Here is a 22,402-nt window from a genome sequence, read left to right as displayed (position 1 = left end):
ACATTTCAGACGTTTATGTGCTGCTTTTCTCTGAGTTAGTCTGCACATAAGTACTTGGGTTGGGTTTCAGGGAGAGAGTGGATCCTTTTTACGCTTCACTGAGCTGGAGGCAAAGAAATCATAAACAAGTTAGACTTCCCAAAGGGTTAATTTTGTTTGAACTGCATATTGCTGTGGGGCAACCCTTCACATGAGCAGTCTTCTCTGCTTCCTATGAATTTAAATATGGCTCTTCAAAACAAAGTGAGTTTGGGGGTGAGTAGATCTAAATAATCTTGCCCTGCTGAAAATATTCACACAACATTAGCCCATTCCTGAGCATGACACTAACAAGCACTGTGCTAAGACAGGGAATATCTACGTATGGAATATTGACCTGAATGTCAAATACCCAAGCCTCCTACTTTAACAAGCTGTACCCTAAATTAGTGCTATTATAATAATTATGTCAAGTAAACCAAAGCTGACTTTGAAGGTCTGATTACAAAATCAAAGCACAGAACATGATCAATGAAGTTTGCTGCTGCGCAGAAGCTTATTCTGTGTTAAACCCTTGTTACCCTTTTCTTTCAATATGGCTTATGGGATATTTCAAATGCCAAAAAATTCTGCACTTCTTCCACACTGCAGAGCACTCTGGCTAGGAGAGGTCATCTCAGACTGTAGAAATGGGGAGCCAAGTGGGAGGGCAGCTCTGCCCCATTTGCTTTTCATGCTGATGTGGTTTCTGACAGAGATTTCAGGAAGACATTGAGGTCTCCCCATTTGCCCACACCTACCTTATTGTATTATTTATAGGGTTCCACATCTACTCAGTGAGCATGGAGCACTTCTTTATTTACTGCCTCTTGGTCTACCCTGAGCTGTATGAGTCAGAGAGGGCGTTTTCTTCCTCAGGAAAGGAAATAATTTCCTTGTCTCCTTGAGTTCTTTCATGCAGACTGCTTGGGAAGTCAGTGCAGCCCTCGTACAAACTCCATGAGATGAAACCTGGAAAGATGAAGAGTTAATGTATCTCTTGACCAGAATGGCTATATCTCTTTTGGCTAGCTATAACCCAGTAGACAATGCTGTGCTCCTTGTGGCCTTTATTCTGCCCCATCCCTGATCCAGGCTGACTTACTAGGAAAGGAATAAATCTGACTCACATTCAGAAAACGTTGCCCGTTTGAAGATCTCATTTCTCACTGTATCCAGTAGAAAGGCAAACACATTTCCACCAATCTGCATTGACAATAGCCTTTGGCAGGAGCACTTCCAGATGCAACAGACCACCTAGAAGACCTTTTTGTTTATCATTATATAAACTAGGTCATGATCCAGATTGTTGTTGTTGTGAAGACCATGTCTTCACAGTGAAGACTGTGCCCAGTAAAGACTCTAGTCCTCTTTCCTACTTGTGTCCCTAAATGTATGTGATATACCACAGTTTCCCATCTGCAGTCCTCTCCTACACACTCCTCTCTCCCCTCTTGGGGAAGTTGATTCTTCTGATCACTTTTACATCTCTAACATCTTACCTTACAAGAGGATGACCGCTTATTTACATCCCTGAAAGGATGATCGTCAGCTTTCAGTCCTTCTCCTGCACTTCTCCAGGACCTCTCTGTGGCACAGCACCAATAATTTAGACCAGTGGCCCCCAGGCTATTCTAGTACCTGTAACTGAAGCTGAGGAAGCACCTCCAAGAAGTAAGTCTGTCCTCCCCCCCCAGCAGATGTGAAGCAATATTATGTACCAGCCTGCCCCCCTCAGAATTGTGTTGGTGGGATTGGTTTAATTCAAAAAAAAAAAAAGGGGGGGGGGGGGCGGGGGATGCCAGAGACAGACCACGTACTTTCTCATCCTACATGTACTTGTACTTTCATTTCCCATCCATTATTTAATCAAGTGACTCCAGGGCAGCATATATATGCTATCCAGGAAATTCAGTTTCCCCATTAGATGGCTGTAGTTTACAAACAAAGGCTGTCAACTAAAAATTATCACTTTAATCCCCTTTTTATTTATTTCTTTCTTTTCCAGATTGCACTAAAGTCCCTTCTGTTGCCTTTCTATTTTATCTGCCCAGAGTGAGTCTGGTTCATTGCAGACAGCCTCCCTCCATCATCTCGCTCATGTTAGGCAGACGCCAATACGTAGCAAAGGAAATTCTCTCTCTGGACAAATGAAAACCAGATCTGACTGGCTGTCTTCCATGAAGTCCCCCATGCAGATTTCTTCTTTATTACCAGCTTGATAATGGGAGATGACCTATGTCTCAGTGCACTGGGAATTTGCCAGTAGCTGCAGGGCCAGCACCTCAGTAGTCTGAAACAGAAGATTAAAACTGTCCCAGACTTTTGTTACTTCCAGTGCAAGAACCCATGAGGCCAGATTCCTTATCAAATTATATCTGTTACACTTTTGTTTGATGAGTCTTCTCTTCTTGGTCTTCTACTCGCTCTCAGCTGAGCATCCCCCGTGTTGTCAGAGACCTGCCTGGCAAAGTGATCTATTGATTCCTACTCTCCGTTGAACTCAAGCTGATCCATATGCCACACTAAACCAAAAGGTTTGTATTATTTGAAAGGAAATCCTGAAGCCGTCCTTTTACACTTCCTTGGGGCTCACGTAATCATCCAGAAACATTAATTAGGCTTATTTTTTTAATGGAATAACAAAACCATACTAACAACTTGTATGCACATTTCTGTTCAGAATCAATATACATTTCACACATTGAACTTATAATATTGTTTTGGAAATGGCATAAGTGAAATCAAATCCAGATCTGTGTAGCTCTAAATTTAACTGAATTTGCATTTGCAGTCCTTTGTTTCTGCTATAGATCAGACTCTTGATTCCCCTTCAGCTATTTTGCTGCTATTCAAGAGAAATGAAGGCTGCATTATTTTCTGCATTACCTGCACACAGGAGAATATGATGCACTGAAATGTTAGTGAAAGTAAGGCAGGAGGAACTCGACTGATACTTCATCCCTTCTGTTTTGTACATGATTTGCTTCATTTGCAAGTCTGGATACTGCCCATTGGAGTGTTACCAGGATCCTTGCAGATTTTGCATACTTAATTGACTGAGACCAGATTTAAACTGGAAAAAAAAATGTTAGCAGCATGCCATTTTTCCCTAGTCCACATACTCAGAGAAGTTGTATCCCAGAGCCAAAACTGAAAATGAATTCTTCAAAATGTCATGGTCGCTGGGTATCTGACAGCCGTTTTGCAGGAGATCGCTAAGCCCTGGGGAGTGCTTGTACCCTCATTACATGCTCTCTGTCAACAACCCCCAACCAGCATCAAACACAAGCTGCACTCTTCTAGCTCCAAATGGTTGTTTAGTTGGCTGTGCTCCATTAACCAGGTGTAGTCTTCCACCTTGGAACCTGCTGTATTCGGTTCCACCTGCTGTATTCGGTGAATAAAGTGATCCCCATTGATAAGCTGAAGTTCGGAAGAGCTTTGGGAAAGGAAGGTGCTATAGAGATATGGCTATATTTCCCAATTATTCAGCAAGACTTCATGATCTGCTGCTTTCTCTTGTGTTTCTGAGTCACTCCCTTTCCTAAATCTCTTAACACCCATACAGAAGAGCTTTGTGATACTTCATGTGACAGAAGATGCAATAAGAGGGGCTCAATTGCACGCAAATAGTTTGCATCTCCAGTTGTTGGTGGTTTTGTGTTTGTTGGGTTTTTTTTCCTTTTTTAACCATCAGCCTTCCCTCTCCTTTTCACAAGGTTAAGAACATTCAATATTAACAGCGCTGATGGTCAATGAACCCAGAGTGATCTGAGATGGCAATTTCATTCCCATGCACACAACCTGGCTCTTTTTCTATAGAAAAACCACTATCAGACACTATCCTATCTTCCCACAAGCATCCCCAAAACTCCCGTCTCTCCAAACCCAAGGAGAAATGCCATCTCTTCATGAAGTGACTTCTATTACTTGTTCTTGACAAGGTAAAAAACGCCTTTGAGTCATCATTTGTTGCACGTCACCTCTTCCCACATCCCACCACATCATTCCTTCCAGTTATTTGAAAAGTCTGTCCCAGGAAAAAGGATCACAGAGCTGCCAGAGAAGCATGAAATTGGTTTACCAGTGAAAACGACGACTCCATGACAACTTAGCTGAAGGTCTGCTCTGGTATGTTTGCACAGCGCTCTGCACATGACCTCTTTTAACACTAGATACTAATGTGATCAAAAGAACAAATAACAAGAATCAAAATGTTCATTGGTGTTGATCCATAAGTCTTCCAGCCTGGTAATATAACTATTATTACAGGAAATCCTTTTTCTTTCTATTGGTTTCAAAAAGCATATATGTGGTAAAGGTATCAGCAATATTGATGATAGTATTGCTATAAAGCATAAAGCAGGTCTTTGACATATTACACACTCACCAGAAAACAGGAAAGATAATTTGTCCAATGCCTTTTTCTCGAGCCTAGGTCGGTTCACATTGCTCTCTCTGATTTCTTCATTACCTTCTCATGAAACATCCCAACTGAAACTGAGCTGCAGCTCCTTCAAGAAGAAAAAAAAAAATAATAAGAAGGAACCTCTGGCTTTGTTCCTGTACTCACTCTACTTAATTCTACTATTACTTACCTACCCAAGACAGCTCCAAGAGAAGATGCTTCTGCACACTGCCATGCCAATAGTCACTATAAGCCAAAGCCGTGTCTGCACTGAGTGGCCAACACTGGATGCCTCAGAAAAAGTTACAAAATTGCCATAATTGTGTAATAATTTCCCTTACAGGAAATCTGTTCCTAGTTGAAGGATGTTAACAGTCAGCTTAAGAATTCACGTACAGTGTTAATGGAAGTACGGACAAGAACATCCACACTGTTTAGGAAGCAGCAGGCAATATGAAGAAGGAATTAAAGACACGCTTAAAAAGCTTCTTGGATCACAGACACATTTTCTTGTTTTTAAGCATTTGTTCAGTTCCTCTCAATAATTCATGCCAAGGTGATCAGGGTCTTTAGAATATGCACAGCCAGAAGGCAGAAGAGCTGTAGCATGTACAATCTGAGCAGCATGATGCAAGTACATGTATTTGGGGCACTTATGTCCCCCATAAAAAATCACATTTTTTTCTTCCCAAAGACATAGTCTTCTTCTGAAGAGGGATTTTTGCATTGCCAGCACAGGCTTACCCCAGATCCTCCACTTGGGAAAGTGCTCAGCCAGAGTGGGGCCAACTGCCCAGGGGTCCAGACAATCCCACTGTGCTCAGGCAAGGCAGAGGACAGCCAGGTAGGTTGTTTCTGGTGGTTCCTTCTCAAACCAGCAATATTTGATGAGATGGAACCAAGACATATTTTTTAGCATGGGGTGCAGGTTTGTCAGCAAGCCCTCAAGGTATCTTGGGTTAGCCTGGAGTCCTCTCCAACTGTCCTATGAAAAGTACAAAACAAAGCTGCTGCATACTGTCCCCTGGGCTGTCAGCTGTGATACAACAACAAAAAAAAATAAGCACAGACAAAGTGGGCTGGACAAACAGCCCGTCTGAAAAACTAGCCTGTCACCAACAACCGCTGTGATGCTTCCCCAGCACACATTGACAGCCTCCAGCAGTTTGTGTCCTGCATGCACACAGACTTGCAGCCCAGCGGCACCTTACGGCAGGGAGCCCAGCAGCAAACATTCCCTGAACTTCATGGCCTTTGCTTAAGGTGATGGTAAGTAACTAAGCTAAGACTTTCAAGGGAAATTTGAAAGGCTCAAATAACACACAAACTATAAAATGAGTAATATGCACTTACGTATCTTAATGGGACTGCCAATGGCCAATTTGGTGCACTTCAGAACCCTATTAATAGCTGGACTCCACAGGCGGATGAGTAAAACACACTTCCCTGGAGAAATACAACAGCAAGGGAGGACTGACCAGGGATGAATCCTACCTGTCTACGTTGCTCAGTAACATGTGACTACTCCGTAAACATTGCTGTTGCTTCACCAGCTCCTTCTGGTTTTATCTGTGGCACAAAATTTTAAGCATATTGACCAGGTGATACATTTATTTTATTAGTACATGTCCTTGAACTAACACTGTATTTCATGGGCACCTGCCAGGGGAGTGACTGAAGGAACACTGCATCGGGGAGAGAGGAGCCACAGGAGAGGGAGGGCGGGAGGTTTCAGTGAGATAAGAAGCTGCAACTATTGTATGCAAACAACGGGGATAGAAGTGGTTCACCTTGAAGAGAACATGTTTGGACACATTTGACTCCTCAAAACCAATCTTGAAGTACCAGGCTGAAGCCAGGTTCTGTTTCAAAATCTTCCTTTTTTTTTCTCCTAATAGTGGCGCCACCTGCTTTAACATGTGAGGCTGTCACTGTTCAGTGGGACAGTTTGGGATAAAAACACACACTGAACTATCTCCCCACAGTTTACCTCTAGCTCAAGGTGGGCAGGTGAGCAAACCTGAGGAATTTCTGCCTGTGAGCTGTCACTGATGGCACTAAGCCAGGCTGACTCTTTCAGACTGGTGGGTTGACCCTGGTGTGCCCTGCTGGCTTTCAGCATTTTGCAGCCATTTCCTAAAGCATCCCTGCTGGAAAGGTGTGCAGCCTGCATACGCTGCCTTACCTGGATTTATTGCTTCTGGAGAGGCAGCAAGCCTTGGACTGATCTGGGCTTAACCATGTGCTTAGAGAAGCTTAGAGACAAAAGTTCAAGGGTTAATTTAAGTTCTCAACTACCAAATTGAAAGCTGTAAAAGAGAAACAGGTACCTTGTAAAGCCTGTGCCTGCAATGACCTCTCTGTCCCGTGGTCCTACTTTGAGTCTCAGAGACATTTCTCAGCTGCTGAGCTGTGCAGGTACCTCAGCATCCTCCTGCTGCTCACTGGCCTTCAGGCTCAACCCCACAGCCAAGGACCAGGTGGGCTCAGCCCCACTCCAAAGACCTGTGAGGATCCCTCAGAGTCAGCACTTTCTTCATCCTGCCTCTGCTCTTTCATTCCTGACTTCTCCTTGATCTTTCTTCCTTGCGAACACAGCTTCAGCAACCCCATATGGCAATGGCGACTGCAGTTCCCCCAGTCCTCCACTCCCTGAGAGCGTGTTGCAAATGTTAGAGTAGCAAGGGGAACCTTGTGTGATCCCCATGAGCACCTCTGAACTTATATCGCTGCTTTGCTGTAGAATTAGCAAATGCCTTTTATTTAAAACAAACAACCAACAACAACAACAAAAACCTTCTTATCAGATACATATTTTAGAGGTCACTACACCACATTGTAACTGTAAATGGTGCTCTCTGCCTGCACAGAGAGGGCTAGCAGCCAGAGATTTTCCCCATCCATTTTCCTGTTCCTCTTCCCAACTGCCCCCAGCTAGCTTCCTCACCCACCTTCACTCCCATCTTTCATCCGTTTGAGGGCTTGGCATCACGTTTCTCCAGCAGAAATTAAAACTGGACTTGAGCAGAGCAATTCAGTTGGGAATCTCACTACTGGTTTTGTGGCAGCTTGTTTCTGTTAGAAAACGGGCACAGTGGCCGGTAGCTCATTTCTCATCACTAAACACCTCAGAAGGAATAAAACCTTCCCTAACAAGTGCTCTGGAAAGTGCTTTCAACCCATAAATGCAATTGGGGATGAAGTTTGATGCTTGTTATAAATCTAGTGCAATTAACACACAGCAGCCATACATATCCGTGACTCTGCAGCATCAGTATCTCCCGAGCTTTTCTCTGGTTTCTCTCTTTTTTCGCCTCCTCCTCATCCTCCACACTGTTTTCTTTTCCTTCCACTGTCTCTAGCCTTAGAAGATCCCCTCTTTTTGTTTTTCTGTCTACTTTGTTTTTCTTTACAAGGGATTTGCCCTCCTCCTCCCAATTCTTTTGGCCGTTCCCCATCTTCCACATGCTAGCCAAGAAACTCCTGACAGCTGCGCTTCCCATCTTGTGTTTTGCTGTCATCATCACTTTGTGTGCATGCATGCGCACGTGTGAGAGAGAAATCCAGACTAGTGACTTGAATCTTACACTAATTGGAGGCAGAGCAAAACGCGCCATCCCCACTTGCAGCAGCTGCTCCCCCAGGGACCGGTGGCCATAGCGCAGCGGCAGAGAGCAGATTCACAGCCCGAGAGTACCTGGGAGAGCCCTGAGCTGTGCTGTGACACACACACACACACACACACACTCACCCCTGGATTTAGCGATGCCACACAGCTGTGCTTCTCCCTGCATGGTTCTGCCGTTGATCTGTGTCGGTTTCTCAGTTTTATGGCAGACAGCTGTGCTCCCTGGGCAGAATTTAATCAACAAATGTTAAATTTTTCCACTTTTGCCCTTATTCACTCTCCAGACTCAGCAGATCTTTTTCCCCTACACGCACTGACTGGTGTTACAGCCTGTCTCCCTCTTGCCCGAAGACCTGCATCAGCAGCTGTACAGCTGGTGCCGGTGCTTTGCCAGGGTCAGAAGCTCTCCCACATTAACCAGAAATTTTATCTGACAGCGATCTTGGGCAAGCAAGAGTCATCACCGACATAAATCACTGATTTTTAATAAAAATAACTACTGAGTTCTACAAACGCTATCCATAATCCATTACCTCCGAAGCATCCCTCTCCTTTATGACTCAGCATCTGGTAGTCAGCTGAATCCAAACTCCTATAGCATCACATTAAAGCCTTATCCAGAATAATTTCTTCACATATTTCCTAGAACTGAACAAAACCACAAGAGCAGTTGAGTAAAAAAAATGCAATAATTCACAGTATCATAGCAACAATTATAAAATATGTGCTTCCTGCTTATTCATTTTGATTAAGAAAATTATTCACAAGGCATCAGATGTTTGGAAAGAAATCTATCTTGTGGTTTGTTAATCGGAGGAACAATATACTCAAGACTGTTGAGGGAAGTAGCTTTCAAGGCTGGAAGGCACTGCCAATTGTTTTCCATAGGAAGCTGATAAGACCCTACACACACTTGTTGGCCCGACATTTGACACTACCTATCATTTAATGTTCCCATCCAGAAAGGTGCTTAAGTATACACTTAGTTTTAAGCATGTGAGCATTTAATCCAAGATGAGTACTTATGCCCTTCAAGTTGAGTGCATTTGTAATACTTTTAATATTTTTAATTGCTTTGTGGAAACCCAGCTTAGATAAGTAACGATGTGCTTACAGGCTTAGCAGCTGAAGGAGACAGCGTCTCTCCTTTCACCACCACCTCTTTGCTCCTCATCCCACCCAGTCCACCCCTGAGACCACTGCTGTTCCCTCCTTCCTTAGGATCCTGTGTTGCCACCATTCATTTTTCAGCACTTTCTCAGATCCTACCTTCCCACTCTGCGATCTCCCCATAGCACTGCGTCCTTGGGCTCGCTCCCACACGAGCACCATGCCTCAGAATTTTTGCTGAGAAGTTTTACACTCAGTCCTTCTTTTTTACCCACTCTCAAACATTACACCGATATTTTGACTGTATCATAAGCGCATACATATGATGTCCTCAAGCACTACAATGTCTCAGTTGAGGAAAGACTGCATTTCAGCTGTCTGTGCATAGCTTATCAATTTGGTGTTACTCTGGGGTTCCTGGTAAAGTCATCCCACAAATGTTAACTGTTAATAATTTAATATAAATTATTCTTTGTTTGCACACAGGTAAACAAATGTAACACATGAGAGATGTTGCTTGCTGTGCTAGCTGTTCATTTTAGCAGAACAATCAGCACAAAGTATTAAAGGCAAGTATGTCTCTGTCCTACCACATGGCTGGATCAGCATGAGGAAAATGCATATTTTAGGTATGCTCTTTGCATTGCAAAACAAGACAGTTAAGGACAAGGTGCAGTCATAGAGGCATGGTGAGCAGATCAAATCTTTCTTTTTCATTGCTCGGGAGACTGAATAACTTCAGTTCTTCTTCCATCTTCTGGGAGATCCACTGGAACAGAGTATCATCAGAAAGACACGTGTTTTATAAACAAGCAATGGCAGACAGAAAGCAATTGAATTAGATCCCCAAAGCTTTACTAAGATAGATGATCCTTGAAAGTACAGCTAGGATATTAAATGTAGCGAGAGCATAATTCTTAATTTCTAGGCATCTGTGCGAATAGTTACCATCCTTCGGGGAGTATTGTAGTGACTGTAGCTGGTAGATCTCTAAATGAGACTATATTTCCTTTTGATATTGCATCATTAAGATAACTGATTCCTATACCCAGCCAAATGTTTCATATAACTCTTTCCTCCCTTTTCTTAATGTGTGCAATTGTGAAAGAGCAGCACTGGAGGGATTTAGTGGTTGTATCTCTTTATGAGTCTGAACTGTGACATGGAGGACTCGGTGAGTTTATTGATTTTAATTTCTTATATTTGGGATTTATCTTCTCAAATTTTATTTAATGGTTGAGAATACTTACAGTGTTGATATAGGAGGTTGGCTACCCAAGGGCAAAATTTCAGATCCTCGTTTCTTCACCTGTGCATTTGTTTGTTTGCTTCTGGATACCAGCTGCCAGGCTTTGATCAAGAGTGGCTAAGGGGCGTACTCTGAGACAGCATTCTTCTCTGTCAGCCTCAATAGCCAGAGCTGAGAGTAGCAGAGTGCTTAAGTGGATTTCTATGCCTATCAGAGTGAGAGATCAGGCATTCCCTTTGAAGATCCTTTGCTACTGAAATCTAGATTCTGATCCCTGATTTGGTCTGAAGACCCTAAGCCACAAGGCACACAGCAGGCCTCCTAGAGGGTGGAGGGGTTTGAGAGACTAGGATTGTTATCTGCGTGGCTGGGTATTTTCTTTGCTTTTTCCCAGGAAGACAGCTAGAATGGCCACAAATGGAAAGGGTGAAAAAGTGTGGTAAGAAAATCCACTTTTCAGGCTGTTACATAAATACCAGCATCCCTCTTTTCAGTAGTGAAAAAAAGCTTATAGAGTTGTTAGACTAAACCAGACTCAGCATTTCTTGGGCTATTTCAACGTAGTAGGGAGAGCTCAGCCAGGTTGATTTCCTTCCTGGAGCATTTAAGGACTAAGCAGCTAATAAAGTACTTTATGGCTGTGAGTACCTGTGACAGCATAGGGAAGATGAAGAGCTATGAAACAATAGATGGAGAGTATCCGTCATCCTTGGAAGAGGCGTTTTCTCCTGTGGATGCAGCACTGAACTTCGGTGCCAGGAGGAGCAATCTCTGTCAATGATTTGTTGTTTCACCTTTCCCACTTAACTGCTCTGTTTCCCATGGCACTGTTTTTATCTTCTTCAACTTCCTTAACACCTATAAGGCAAGTATTTGTGTCCTATTGTGTCTCTGCATTCCAGCATGCAGAGCTCCAGCCACAAGCTGGACGTTGCCATAAGCTTATGTATTGCTGCCAGGGAGAATTAATCACCGTAGGTTGCCAGGGGTAATGAATTCTCATCGTGACTTTCGCACTTGACTGTCTTGGTTTGGAAATACAGGGATTGATGTAAGCTTCTCTTTAAGGAGTGCTCTCCTTCTGCCCTTCCTTGTTTCTTTTTGTCCTTCCATCCTCTCTTTCTTTCTCTTCTTTCTTCCAGTACTGACAAGCCTGGCAGTTTGTTACAGCTTTCTCCATCTTCTATTTTGAGACAAGATCAACAACAGCCAGCCGAAGGGCAGGGCTATGTCCGGTGCCCATTTCTAGTTCCCCCACCCACGTGAAGGACCAGTACACATTCATGCCCATTATGGGTTCTACAGTGGGCTCATTCATGGACTCATTTCTGCTGTGAGATTCCCTTGCCTGAGCACTGTTTTCCTTGGCGCAGGGCATAAGATAAGAAGGAATCTTTACATGGAAATCTCTCCAGCTATGGGAAACATTTCCCCTTACACATGTCCTCGCAAGAGATCTACGACATCCATAATTGCAGACAGCACTTGGAATGTGGTGACGTCTCTGCATTTCATGACCAAACACAGTCTTTGCCATTGCCCAAGGGTAGAGTAGACTCTAACAGCATTAACCTATGGTCCCTTATCTACTGCTTTTGTCACTCTGTCCATTTGTATCTATTTGGAAAAAAGTTGTGTTGTCTGATACCAAGTTGCCTGGCATACTAGTTTTGTTGTATTGGTGGCATTTCTGCCCTTCTCCTTTCCGCTTATACTTCAGGCAGCAGTGAATCAGTCTTTTGCTCTGGGGTTCTCACCTTGCTAACCCTTCCAGTCTTGGAGACTTTCCTAAAATCCACAGATGCCCAGTGCAAGCTGATCTACGGGATGCTCAGTGTTTCAACTTCGCTTTCTTCCAGGGACCATTTAAATGAAGACAAGCCACCATTTTATATGAAGACACAATAATGCACATGGAGACAGTTCCACAATGTTGCCTTCCAGCCCAGATGTCACACCTAACTGAGACCCGTGTCACATTAAGCTTATTGTCAAAGGTGCCAGAATGTTCTGTTTGTTGTGAACATTTGTTGTGCTTTGGATTAATCCTGCTATTAATGGATCCTGAAAACAACAAAAGCATATTTTAATTAAACAAAGCACAAGCAGTTCTTACTTGAAGTGGGAGGGGAAACGATAAGGGTGATTTCATCCCTCCGTGTCTCATGCAGACTATGACAGATGGAGGAAGCATGGGGAATACTAATGAAACGGAAAAGGAAGAGACCAGTGCCTTCACTGCAGGGAAAGCTTGACCTCTCAGTTTTGTCCTTCACCCCAGGTAGCTCCCAAAGCTGCTCTTTTGCTTTTTCAACCACGATCTCAAACAGCACCTCCCACAAACTGGTTGTGTGCTGTCTCCTGTCCAGCTCAGCACTTCTCGCACACACAGATTTCCTTGGGCAAAACTGTTTTTGGTCTCCCTGCCCCCCAAACCAGTACTCCTATTTCCATATCAGACTGGGCATATTCATTGCCATTGGCTCCAACTACCACACCTGTATGCCCACAGTGAATAACACCTGCTGATTAAACACAGGTGCAAAGTATCCTTTTAGCTCTGAGGCTACAAAAAAGTACAATTACAAAACAAGAGCCTACTTTTCACTTTACCTTTTTTTTTTTTCCTTCCTTTGTAGATTAATCCAGGCTGTTTGCTTTGGTTTCTTCTCAGAAGTGTAACTCAGCTTGAGTTTTGGATGAATATCCAGACTGCACTCACCAGATTAAGATTTGTCTCTGCTGATCTGCTCCTAGAGGGGGTAAATTAGCCCTTTAGTAGCCCCATGGTAGCTTAGCTAAACTACTTACTGTGCTGACTAAATTCATTTACAGTTAGTTTGATAGCTCTCCACTACATTGTGCAATATAGATATAATTCAAGACAATGGAGCATCATTAACCTTTAATGATTGCACTTGAATCAGATCGTAGGTGGTGGGTTCATGGGCTGAGATCCAAGAGAACCAATTTGTTCCAGGCATCTCTGCAGAGAAGCAGAGCAGGCAGCTGAATATGAGGAAAGGGACATAATTCTGGGAGGGTTCTCAGAGGGCCTTCAGGCAGAAAGGAGGAAGAAGTTTGGCAGCGGAGAAGAGAAACAGCTGAGGGATGAACGAAGAGAAGAAAGCTACTGTCAGGAACATTTCCATGGCCCAGAAAGTCAGGCATCCTTCTAGTGTCAAGCCCCTGTCCCTTTCAGCATGCTCTTAAGACACACCTGAGAGAAGAAGCTGTAGATGTGCACCAAGAAAGACATTTCCCTGCAGGGTCCTGCTTGGGTACCGCAAGCTCTGACTCCTCCACAGGGGCTAAGCCCTGCGAGAAGTCTGGGGCAGCCCAGAGGATGGAGCAGAGCATCTGCCCTACAGGGAAGACTTTTCCCTGCACACCAGACCAGCAGTCATGCTGCAGGTGTATTTAAAACACTGCGCAACGACAAATAATTGCTTAAAGAAAAGAATAACAAACCAGCTCTGGGAGATACAAATCTAAGGAAAAACAAATAACCCATTGGTGCCCAACCTGACACACAGTCAGTCCCCTGCTATCAATGCACATAAAAAGAATTCCTTTATTTGTCCACTGTTTTTCCCTCCCCAACACTTGGGGCTGTGCATTTCATGCACTTTCCAAGCAGCATGCAAGCCCAGCTCCACATGGTGCTGGGAAGGAAACGTTCAGTACTGCATCCATCTGCAGTGATAAAATAGTCTCTCTCTAGACTGAGGAGGCAAAAGGCATGAGGTTCATTTTGCAAGTACCTACACTTGTCAAAAGGAAATCTAGGACAGAATGGTTCAGGAGATGAGAAACTGGATATGAGAATTAGTCCCCACTAATGAGCTAAAAGGAGGTTTCCTACTCACCTATGGAAATAAAACCAGGAGTGAAATCAACTCATGAATTCAGCTTAAAACAAAACACTTTTTTTTCCTGCTGTAGTAAATTTTTTGCCATGTTAGTGAGTTAAATCAGCATAAAAAGGGCCCTACAGGCAGCAAAAGTTGCATAGATAACTGGTAGGTTCTTAACAGTTGGATTGGAGAGGATGGAGGATTAGTGAGCAGTAGTCAACAAGATGATGATCTTACCTCATCTTATGGCACCCTCAGCCTGTAAATCTGTTGAGACCAGGACAATACTTCAGCACTTCTGTGCACTTCTTGATCTGAACCTACAGATATAAAAAACAGAATTTATAACACACCCAACATAAAATATCATCTATGATCTATAAAGTACAGTCTCTACATATAGGAGTATAATATAATCAATACAATATATTGGTTATATATATGCGTGCGTGAAAAGTGGTGATCAAAGGAGCTCCTGGTTTCTGCGGGACTCTTGCTGTGGATTGCACGTGGCTTCTCCCGTGAGCAGCCTGTGTAACACCAACCTCTGGTGGGTTGCCTCTAGCTGAAGCGCACACTACCACCGTTTTCTGCTGCCTTGGTTAGAGCCAAGTCCACTGGACACGGAACCCCTCCAGCCTTCAAAGCACTCCGCGAGGACTCCTGGTCTGTGCAGGAGGAGGGCTGGCAGAGCCCCCTGGAAGCACTCTCCCATACACCTCAAAGTTGCATGGGGAAGAAAGGGCTGGCTCCTCTACACCTGCTCTGCATGCTCACGGCAGTGCCACGCTGGCCCGTGGTGAATGACACAGCCACATAGCTGGTCACATCTGAAACCCAGCCAGCAGCTTCTGCAGTGCCATTAGCCCCGCTAATTAAGGAGTGAGTCACAGCCTTGGCTGTGGCTTTCCCCTCTTTCAGAGAACCTTAGCATGGACATTTCACACTTGCTGGCGGCATGCTTTGAGATTTTCTCCCTTTCTCACTTTTTTTTTTTCTTTTAACTAAACAGCGAACCATATGGTGTATCGTTGTCTGATTAGCTAACAGCTTCCTGATGCCTGTGGGAATTACTGTGTCCAAAGCTTTTAGAGCAGGTATTTGCACCGCCTTTACCTGCCACTCTCTGGATTGATCAATTCCTGCCTTCAGGATTTTATTTCTGCCAGATTACAAGGATCACTTTACATTAAATCCACTCTATCTCCTGGGTACACATCAGCGAGAGAAGCATGCGCTGCGCTGTGTCCTCTTTAACTTTTATTATATATTAAAGGAAGATTGATAATAATGACTCTGCTTAAAATGCTGTGGTGCAGCAAGATGACTTTCAGTTCCCTTCAGATAACATACTTAGGGCTACTGCTGTTGTCTCCTGCATTTGCTTGTTTTCTTGTATTTTTTCCCTTCAGTAATATTTCTTTCCCAAGAACTCTGCTGGGTACCAGCCCTGAGCCTGCAGGCTCACGTCTGCAGCCCAGCTCTCCCCCACTGGCCACTCAGAAAGCGTCCCCTCGGAAGGGCACTGCCGACGGGTGCAGTTCCTAGAAAGAGGGTTAGCTGCTTCCTCTGGGCCAGGACCGGGTCCAGACCCTGCCAGCAGAGCCAGGCTTGGGCAGAGATACACGGGCTATTCCACACAGGCAGGGACATTCAAAACAAGCCCTCTGCCAGGTAAAAAATGGTAAAGAACAAGGAACGAAAAATCCTCTCTCAAATATGGTAGAGAGAAGAATATTTGTGCATAATCTTATACTGTACTGAAATAATACAATATATAGTCTTATACTGCACGATATGTAGGATATTTCAATGGGTTTTCAGTGTCCAGAAATAAGCCTTCAGCAGACATAACACGATTTTCCAGTATATTTCAATGAGTCACGCTCTCACCCCTACAATATCCCTCACACCTACTGTCCTAAGACTCAGTCAAAAAGGATGGTGACTTTACTCCGAGCCTGCTTCTCAATACATTCTAATACTGAAATTTGTAAGCTTCTGTTCAACTTTAAAACACTAATAAAAATTCAAAAGCCTCATAAGCACGGCCATTATTGCTTGGCTGCTTGCCATTTTAGACAGAAAGTTGTTCAGGAGAGAAGACTTAAGCATTGCAATCATGCTAGTAGGAGATATTTGTCCAAGTCAGGATTGTCCAAGGAGATATTTGTCCACCTCCCTAAGTCAGGAATAAATCTACTCTTTAGGAAGAAGAGCTTGACAGTCCTAGCAGCCACTGGCTGGGAGCTCCCAAGGACTTATCGCTGACCTAATTTTTCTCCTGTTTGTATCAGTGGTATTTCTAAAATACCATGCTCTTCACAGATTGGAAAATGGAAAATTCCTGGCTTGGATTCATTTCAGAAGTTGTTCAAATATCCAGCGTCAGCAAACATCCAAATTCTGATGAAAAGCAAAGAAAAAAAAAAACCTCCTAACTGATGTAAAAAAAATTATGATATATATATAAAAATATATATTTATTTTTAAATGGAAAAGTCCTGGAGATATAGTAGCTTCCAAGCCGGTTACTACCAATCAAATGAATGTTGTTGACTGCAGAGTATCCAGGATATGTTATTTTATTTGTTGATATTAAAGAAAAAAAAATCCAACAAATTGGGAGCATGGTGCAGAGAGAAACTTCCTGGGTCATAAAGTCCAGACTTCTAGTATCCCAGGCACCACATAATTGACTCCTTTTCATCTGAGTTATCTCCGGTCTTCTAGATGGATGCCAAAAAAATATAAAACAGGAGAAGCAATGAGAAAATAAAAAATTACATTTTTTTTCTGTATCATAAACAAAACCACATTAGCTGTAGGAGCAGCTGTAAACATAGCAATCTGTAAGGCTCCAGCAGATAAGGCAAAGACTAAAGTGTCGTGAAGGATCTGATTAATTTTTAAATAAACGTGTTGTAGTCTTATTACACCTATATTACAGGAGCAGCTGAAGGTCCCTGGGAGAGAGGCACTGAAGGAGAGGGCTGGAGGCTGGGGACTGTTTGGTGCCTCGTTCCTGCTGTGCTTGAGGTTTTCTCCCACTCCTGCCTGATGGGATGCAAACATCCCTCACTCACAGAGGAGCAATCTTGGGTTCAGCCCATGGTGACAAAAATCCAAGAGTAAGGAAGCCAGAGTGACAGTAACACAGCTGTGTCCTACAGGGTTAAACCATATCTCTGGCAGAAGAGGTACAAGGCTGATAATTTATTGGTTCTATAAAGTGGTTTAACATCTCTTTTAAGAACTATCAGCACCCACTGTCTCCTTCTTGGCATCAGTGCCAAATACTAGGGCCATGTTTCCTTTCAGTCTTTTTGTGACAATCAGCATTTAACTGGTCTGTGTGAACTGAGATCTGGAGGGTCAACTCTACCTGGGCAGAGATGGAACTTAAAGTCTGGTCTCTCTTGATGATGAGCAGTTGAGTGCAAATGGAGGCACCGTTTGTATTGTTGTTTGTAAAGAAAAGTCTTGTATCCTACAGCAGAAGGTTCAAAGGTCCAAAACCTAATAAAGAAGTTTCCAAACTAGAGAAGGTAGGTGGTGGGTTTTACAATAGACTCTTCTGTCCGTTTTCCAATAGCTTGGGAGATTGCCAGAGGAATATCCCAAGACTGGTTGCTCTGACTCTCCATATATATTGAATGAACCCTAAATAGGTGATGAGGTGTTTACAAATAAAGTTCTGAAATATGGAGCTTAAATATCATGGGCGGGTGTTCACCACTAACAGCCAAATCATATCGTCATTCAAGAACCCCAAGAAAAATCTCTCAAAAAATGACCTCTGGATTTTTCTGTGAACCCGCTGCTCAATAGCAATGAAAAACTGATCCAGCAAAGCACAGAAGCGAACAGCTAGTCACAAGGAGGTAATCAGTCCCACCCAAGCTCAACCAACAGCTGCAGTCACCAGGGTCTTGAATAATGGCCTTAATTTCCTAAAGAGACCTGCTAATGATAGTACCAGCCTGTGCACCTGATAAAAGGGATTTGTGCTGGATTTTTGTTTGACATGTTTAGAAGCAAAGGATGAAAAGGCTGATATTAATAACCTTGATTTCTTCACCAGGGGAAGGAGAAGTTCATATAAAGCTTTCTGCCTTACAAAGCCTTTCCAGACCTGTTCTCTGGACAAAAGAAAAAACTGTTTTTAAATATACAGTATTCTTAAACAGGCATTTGCCTGAAAGAGACTGAGCTTTGGAAACCATTTTTTAATTACAGCCTAATAGATAAAGCATTGCTTTGGGCTTTATGAAAACTAGAGTCCAGACCCTCTGAAAAAAAAAAAAAGATATATATATGTGGACTATTTTGACAAGTAGAGTCATCATTGCTTTTTCTAATCCAAATATTCTGAAGTTGGCACATAAACAGATTACAGTAGAAAAATAGGGAAGGTCCCTGATCTCTCTCTTCTTTAACCTGAGCTTAGTTTCATCCTCCACAGTCTGTGCACTGCTTGGGGCTTTTGATGAGAGTTCATTTCCACAAGTTGTTCCTGTTCAGCTGGTGGGTCCATGTAAGAGCTGGCAGTGTCTCCTTTCCAGCCCACAGGGAAGATGAGAATCAGCCCTGTGTCTTTTACAGGAAGGGAAGGGAAAGGAGAAGCAGTAACAAACTGTATGAGGCAGAGGGAATTGATTGCAACCAGCCAGATATAATTACATTGTGGAGGACATTTAATATTTCATCTTGATCTTTGCTGTATCAGGAGAGTAAAGAAAATCACAATATGAGGGAGAGAGAGGCTGCAACTGCTCTTCATTTGAATTGTAAATTCCCACAAGCAAAACCATGAGTTACTTTCAGACAATCTGCACTGAATATATCTGACCCAGATTGCAGGGAGAACCAGAGAGCTACTCCACCTGCTTGGAGACAACAGTGGCACTAAGCCATCATGGCAGGTCCCCAGCACAGCAGGTATTTAATCCAATCACACTAATGAATTTCTCTCCTCCCTTCACTCCTGGGTAGCTACAGACATGCTGGCACAGGGCTCTTTGGTTAACCACTACAAGAAGGAAAGAGCTTTACATCCCACAATCCTAAATGGTTCTGTCCTCAAAGTCAGACCTTTAAAAAAACACAGCATACATTTTGGTAATGACTGCTGTAATTAATGTACACACACACACACACGAAGAGACAGTTAATGTTGAAAACAAACTTTACAGTGTTGAAAGGAAAAGGCGGTCAAGAGGCTCTGGACCAAGGTCGAACAGAAAGACGAGGCAGATTAAAAAAAAAGGATGCCTGCTATATATACATATATACACACAAGGAATGCCCATCCCATGCAAATTCTCCAAGAAAACATACCAAATCCCAGTAAATCCACTCAAACTCTACTGTTTGCTACTCCTGGTGCCTGCTGCCCCCCCAAAATGGGCTACACATTTGTTGTGGTGGGAGAAGGCCCAGCAGCATCAGCTACCAGGCACCTCAAGAGGGGAAGGGAGGACAAGGCATTGCTGAGCATCCCTGCAACCAAAACATCTCCTTATGACTCTGACTGGCCTGATGTGTCTCTGGCAGTTCTGACACCCACCACTGAAATGCAGCTCCCTGAGGTGGATCAGAGCCAGCTCAATCCAGACCTCATAGCAGGGAGAGAAAAGTTGCCCCAACAGCTCCGTGTGTTTGTCCTCCCGCAGCCTCAAGCTGCCAAACACATCTCGGTTTGCCATGATCCCTTCCACACTCACTCAGACGACTAAGATCCAGCTCTACATGTTAATTATCATAAAAGAGGAGGAAGTTCCGCTCATTGCTCCAGATGATTAATCAGCTAGTCAGGCATAACACCACCCATGCTATTGTAATTGCAGTCAAATAATAACGCTACAACACACGCTGCAATCATAACCATCATCAAACACCGGAGGAGTCTGGTAATACAAGCAACTTTGTCCCTTCACAGTCCACACAAGATGATCTACAATCTGGAACAAGTTGTTAAAGACAGCTCATGAGGTGCAGCCTGCTCACCTGAGGTGAGGGAGGGAAGCAGACCCTTACCTCTGTTCAGAGGACAGATGGGGAAAGGAGGGATGGACTCATCTGTGCTCAGCGCATCCATGACCTGCTCTTGTGAGCACCCACTGCAAGGGGCTGCAGCAACAATCTGGAGAGAGAAGACCGATTTCTTGGCTGATGGCTCTTTTAAAATACATCTCACTACTACTTTTGTCACCTGCTCTGGTTTCAGAGCAGTAAAGGCAGAGAATTTGCTTAACAGAATTGACCTTCTTTGCAGCTCCTCCTGGCCAGCTGAACCTGTACCCCAAAGCTTAGATAACCCTTTCCAGTTGCCTGGTCAGTAATTCTCCATGCACTGGCCCTGGTTTCTCACTGAACTTGTCACTTAACTTACCTCAGTGCAAGGTCTCTGCTAAACTTGCTGTTAGCCTTACCCAGAACTCAGACCAAGCAATGAAGATGAAGCCCGTACTCCCTGGTCCTACTCCCCAGCAGCCACAATGCGCTTTTCTTCTCGTTCTCCATTTTATACAGGAGCAATTTTCTCCTCCAACTTTCTAAACTAGCAACTTTTGACAAGGGTTTGGAGGACTGGATCCTGAAGCTGGGCTACAGCAAGGAGCAATTTTCACTAGCTACAAATTCACCATTAACCAAACATATATTTACTGTGGAAGGCAGGTGAGAACACTCCCAAGCTGGGGGCTGATAGTGCCGTCCCCAAGGCCTTGCACGTAGGTAGGCAAAGGTACTGTCTGCCCAACAGCCCTCTCAGCCCCCAAAACTGCTTTGAAACACCTTGTGCACTTGCAGAAAGATCTTAAACCCGCTCTAAGTTTGAGCCAAGCCTTTGAGACCGACCTCACCACTCGAGACAGGCTATACAAAGACTACATAGCTATTAGCCTCGTAGCACTGAATCCCACCTCCTAGGATGAAGCCGAAAATGAAGTAGCCAGAGCCCAGAAGAAAGGATATAACGTAGAAGCAGCATGAGAACTTACAGTCATTATACCAGCTGTAAAAAAAGTGTTTTGCTGGGGGGTTGTTTTTTTTTCCCCAGTGCACATTTTGCCCAGCGCTGGTGGTGTTCACTTGTTGAGCAGCTCTTTGGCAGCCTGCGGGAAGCTGATCGGTCTTCTCAGTGGGGCAGTTTTAGTTCAGAAGGGATAATTTAAGACAAAGGCTATCAACCTGTTGTCCATCTTAGGAAAAGTGGCTGAGCCCGCTCGGGGGCTGCCTTCCAGTGGAATGAGCAGCTGCTTGACACAGGGATCTTTTCTCAGCTAAGTAATGAGCTGTATTGATTTCCCTCAAAAAGAAAATTGGACTTTTACAAACAACGCAACAAGCTGCTTGAGTCAGGATGTTGCTGAAGTGATCTTGTGACCACCGCAGGCTCTTTGCTTGTCATGAAAGAGAAGAAAAAAAGTCAACCATTTATTCTGCAAGGGCAGACTTCACCAGTTAAAAAAAAAAACAAAACAACTCTCCCTTCTGATATATTGGGCAAGTACCAGAGCAACATGCCCTGCAGGGATGGTGAACATTCATCCATTTGGAAAACAGCTCCAGGAACAACGCCTGTACTTGTTCTTGTGTGCCAAGGCCCTAAGTCTGCAGCAGGAGCCCACACCTCTCTCCATGTGGTCTCTCCATGGGGATGATATGAACTATCACCGCCGGCCAGATGCCTCTCTGTTGAGGAGCTCTGAGATACATCCTCCAGGCCACCTGCTAGCTCATCCCTGTCAGCCTGGGCAAAACAACTCCAAGGGCAGAGCCCCTAGAAATGTTTTTCTCAGTCCCACATGTTTCAGAGCAGCTGAGGAAGGACGCAGGTCCTTCACAGCCCCCACCCTGCTCTGCAAGCAAGGGGAGCCTGCAGGAGCCAGGATTAGCACCCTGATGGGCAAGGATGGGTCAACAGCAACAGAAAGTTTCCACCCTCTAGACAAAAGGGATCACTGCAGAACATCTGAAAGAAGAAACCTAACCATGGTGTGACCGACTGCTGCTCTCACGTGCTCAGGCTGTCCCCAGAAACCCAGCCCCAGCAGGGTTTGTGCTGTGCCCCGGCCCCCCGGGGCTGCCACCTCCCCGTGGCAGCAGCATCAGTGCCACATCCA

The 22,402-nt window shown here is 44.0% G+C and overlaps 1 protein-coding gene across 1 annotated transcript in view; it reads right to left on the bottom strand.

Annotated features, from left to right (window-relative positions):
* The window catches only part of LOC308197237 (uncharacterized protein), a 62,089-nt gene that overhangs the window by 36,329 nt on the left and 3,358 nt on the right, over positions 1-22,402 (bottom strand). Inside the window, exons 2-13 of the mRNA XM_080597403.1 lie at positions 20,313-20,418; positions 14,511-14,593; positions 10,418-13,169; positions 9,327-9,936; positions 8,591-8,705; positions 8,181-8,279; positions 6,760-7,081; positions 6,615-6,684; positions 5,924-5,998; positions 4,620-5,414; positions 4,412-4,535; positions 780-990 (exon numbers count right to left, since the gene is read on the bottom strand). The gene's annotated coding sequence lies outside the window, so the exon portion shown is untranslated. The remainder of the gene's footprint in view (positions 1-779; positions 991-4,411; positions 4,536-4,619; positions 5,415-5,923; positions 5,999-6,614; positions 6,685-6,759; positions 7,082-8,180; positions 8,280-8,590; positions 8,706-9,326; positions 9,937-10,417; positions 13,170-14,510; positions 14,594-20,312; positions 20,419-22,402) is intronic.

This window comes from Anser brachyrhynchus (assembly GCF_964034855.1).
Source record: "Anser brachyrhynchus genome assembly, chromosome: 6".
Taxonomy (NCBI): Eukaryota; Metazoa; Chordata; class Aves; order Anseriformes; family Anatidae; genus Anser; species Anser brachyrhynchus.
Note: the sequence above shows the minus strand (reverse complement) of the source record. Positions and strands in the feature narration are given on the sequence as shown.